The following is a 4337-nucleotide window of genomic DNA, read 5'->3' as shown; positions in this document are numbered from 1 at the left end:
GTTGCTAAAGATGTGAAGCATATTATTAATAAAGATATAATAAAAAACAAAAAATTATGTTAGTCCATTATTTTCTTCAACATATAGTATTTTTTGTTTTACAGTGCTCCCCTATATTCGTACATTTGATAAAGATAGATAGATGATAGATCGATAGATAGATAGATAGATAGATAGATAGATAGATAGATAGATAGGTAGTAGCAGCACGCAACACTACATTGAACATACATTAGAATTAATCTATAACACAGTAACCATACGTTACAATTAACCTGAGGTAGATCTAAATTTAAATATGTACAGAGAAATAAAAATTGTGCAGGGGAATTAAATAGAAAATAAATATATAACTGTGTTTAATAAGTTAACCCGTGCTAACATCTATACAACTAGAAAACTATATATAAAAAAATAAGTGGCCGTAGAAATAAAAGTTTTATACAAATAGAAACTACATAAAAACACGAAGTGAACGTAGAAATAAAGTTTTTAAAGATATGAGACAGAACTACAAGGGATACAATAATTAGGCTGTAAACAAAGTCACAGCATATTTTATTATGGAGGTTGATAAGATAACAAAAATATAATACATTATATGAAAATGTGGTTGAGTTTTTTGTCCTTGAACACACTAAAATAATTGTCCACCACGAGGGTTTGTCTTGAGTTTTATTTTGAAAGTCTTCGCCGCTGAAGTAGCCGTTATTGCCATCGCTATTATGTCAGCTGAGCTTTCTCGTAAAAAAATACCCCGTTGTTCACCCAGACATCGTTTTCATACAGTCTGTGGAAAGACACTACTCTTCCCTTTCTCCTTTAGGACTTTAAAAACACTTTGTAGCGACAAATCGCAAATGTCGGTTTAGAACTTATTATGACCGTTAACTTTCGCGCCGCTAGATCGGAATGCGCATGCGCAATTCAACAGACCAGAGAGGAGAAGGAAGCAGATGGCTCCCCTCGTTAGCCACTTCCGCCGTCGGAAATCTGGAAAAAAACGATGTACTTAAATTCGTTTTTAAACGTCTTCTTGGTTGCAGTATCATGTGATATGGTGACATGATGGGTGGACGTTATGATGACATATATGTGTGGACGTTCTGTGTTTATGGGGCGGTTATCACATAAAATAATGACCGTAACACATTTAACTAGCTGAGCCATCTTGATCCAAGCTCATCTTTGTTGGGTTGCGCATGCGCAGTATCGGTCCGGGTCAGCTCAGTCATTCTGTCCTCCACTGGTCAGAGGTAGGAACTGCAACGAGCCAATACAGGCCTGAGCGTGTGCCTCCAGTAAAAACTTTAATAAAATGAGAACATCAGGAAACAGACCAATATCTTACCTGGCTATTCTGTCAAATACACGTCTTGACAAGTAGTCATATTAGTTTGCATGGACAAATGTTTGTATACAAATATATTTCATCAGTTACACAACAAAAAATTCTCCCAGCATTAACCCAGCATAGGATTTATTTCCACCATGTGCCCCGTGTTACAGTTTATAACAAAAATAGGTTTCTGGCTACAACAGCAATTTTTAAAAGGAAGTCTTGGGCTGATGACGGCTTCTCTTGTTGGCACTGCTTTAAATAATCAAGTCATAGTTTCTTCTCTGGGAAACATTTTAAGACAAATTTTGTATTGCAGACAAGGACGTAGCACAAAATTCGGGACCTTTTACATTTACTTGCACGATGAGCCGCTACCAGCAATTCATTGTAGTATTTGTGTGGGTTCCTGTATACTCAGTGCCTTTCTTCCCACAGTGTGCACCCCTGCTCACAGAAAAACAAGAACTGAGGGCAAACAGCAACTCCAAGAGCTTGTTTGGTTGCCCTTGAAGGATAGAGCCCTACAAGTACAACTCAGTTGGTGGTTAATTATAGCTATGACAAGATATTCTAAGTTATTGCAAGAACTTTTGAGCGATGTTAGTCATGTTATTCCAAGAAAGTAATTACTTAACTTGGCACATTAAAATAACCGGCAAACATTGCAATTACAGGAAGTCAAATTATGGCTTACCACCTAATATGTAGGATTTGTTGATTGTTGGTTTGTAATTGTATGTAGGGTTCCAACAGTAGTAGTTTATAAAATACGGATAAAAAACATCAGAAATGGCTTAAGATGAACTTATGTTAAGTATACCCAATATCTGCAAACCATGTAACAAAAACAAATTTAATCCAGTGTTCTTGTCCCACTTGACCTTTTGTAGTGTATTTCTTGCATGGAGACCTTGCAGACTCAGCTGTACCATATTCACCTAAAGACAAAGTTTCAGTCTCCCAGAATATGCAATCCTTGCACCCCCTAGAAACACGACTACATATTTAACATGCACAAGAGAAGAGAAATGGGTGTTAAAGAGAAGCTGCCCGATTTGAAACCAAAATCTGCCTAAGTTCACCTGAAAAGTCAATTTTGCCCCTAAAAACAAAAACTCCAGACTCATTCAGTTTTTATGTTCCTTTATTTATCGTTTACAATTTTGTGTTTATTTTTATTGTCAATCCTTTGGCAAACATTAGTGCTCACTGTGTTCTGTACAGTCCGGTCCCACAAGTAGGCTAAATTGGTTGGGAAAAGAGGAATGAGGCAAAAAGCAAGGTGGGGTCTGAGGCTTTTACAATTGTCCAGGTAGTTGTCCAAGGCTGGGGCAACCTTCCTTGAGACCCTTACGTTTGTGTCTCGGTGACGACAATACCGGGCTTGCTTGCAGCGTCTAATGGATCTCCAGGGAGGATCTGCCAATGGTCGAACACGCACTGTGGGAAGGCCTGGCCACCAGTGTTGGACGAAGGTCAGCTGTGAAACCTGGGAACAGACAGAGCAAAGTATGTTTGAATACAAAAACAGCAACAAGGATGGATCCGTCAGATAAATGTACAGCTTACACAAGTTTTTTAAAAAAAAAAAAAAGGGGGGGGGTGCCCACTACTCTTACAAATCCAGTGCAATGAACTACTGTAATTATTTTACTACTGCTCATTTCAAATAACACACATACGAACATTAGTGGACCACTTTTTGTCTTCAGGCTCAAGTTACACACTTTAGTCATTCCACCACAATTACATGTTGGTTAAAAAACAAAAATGTGTTAGATTAGTTTTGGAACAAGTACTTTTACAGCCAACTACTTCAATTCACAGAGTCAGCTCATGTTCCTGGTAGTCTATCATCTGCTGTTAAAACTATCACCTCACTTTAGGTAGCTAGGTACTTGTTGCCCTAAGAGATATTGGGTTTCACAAACATTACGTCTTTATAATTTCTGCTGGTTCCTGTAAGCATTACAAACTTAGACCAACTTTGACAATCCAACTGAAGACACACCCTGCCACAAAGGCAGGCATGTCATGTCTAGTTTATATTATTTCTGCTGGGAGCGTATGATGTCAGCAAAAAAGTGCAGAACTGAAAATATCTGCACTTAAGTGAAGGAGTGAGGACTGTAAACTTTACTGCAGAACAATGAGTCATAATGAAATGGGCACTGTGTGCACAACTGCAGTCTGATATGAAATTCCAACACCATTTGTGGCCAACCTTCCAGTCAAACTATCATACTTAATCTCCATTTCAGATAATGTTTATAGTTGACCGGAGTCAGTCATAAACTGCAGCCACAGAACAAGACTAAAACACACGAAGCAGACAAGACTGGCTGCTCAGCTCAGAATATCCCATGTTAAGACTTACAAATGACTCCATGACAGGCAGGTGGCCTTGGTGACACGCATGGGTGTTCCCATAACACTGATTTCCTCACACATGACAACGCCTCCTGGTCAACACACCGTAGATACCACCCACCGCAACTGCAGGACACTGCAAAGGAAACAGGTGTTAAGTCATACAAACGCTAAGTATGACAAACTGGATCAAGTTTAAAAGTAAAAGATTATGCATGAGGCTGAACACATTTGATGACCAATAACAAAATGAGTGTCCAGTGACACTTACCTGGATCTCCACCAGGTAGACTGGCTCCATCATTTTGGCTCAGCTGTGAGTTCGCATGCGTACAGGACTCTACGTGCTGTGGAATAATCTGACCACCACCACGGTGAATAGCATCTGTATGCAGGGTCACATCGTGGACGTCGAAGCGAATGGCGCGCATGTTCTTTCACAGAGGACACCCTAAAGACAAAATCAAACCCAATTGTTATCATGTATTTCCACTGGTGACAGTAGAAGCACAATGACAATTTTAGATAATCATTTATGAGGTTAATAAAATAAAGTGAATTATTGCATATACCAGCTTACTCACCTCTTGACTGCCCACTGGAAGCCAGCCACAACGCTATCCTT

General features: G+C 39.1%; 1 pseudogene; it reads right to left on the bottom strand.

Moving 5' to 3' along the window:
• LOC113747996 (SWI/SNF-related matrix-associated actin-dependent regulator of chromatin subfamily E member 1-related-like) overlaps positions 1 to 4016 on the bottom strand; it is an 8611-nt pseudogene extending 4595 nt beyond the window's left edge.
• Between the last annotated feature and the right edge of the window lie 321 nt (positions 4017 to 4337).

This window comes from Larimichthys crocea, chromosome XVII (genome assembly GCF_000972845.2).
Source record: "Larimichthys crocea isolate SSNF chromosome XVII, L_crocea_2.0, whole genome shotgun sequence".
NCBI classification, from domain to species: Eukaryota; Metazoa; Chordata; class Actinopteri; family Sciaenidae; genus Larimichthys; species Larimichthys crocea.
The sequence above is the reverse complement of the archived record's forward strand: the minus strand, read 5'-3'. Positions and strand labels throughout refer to the sequence as shown.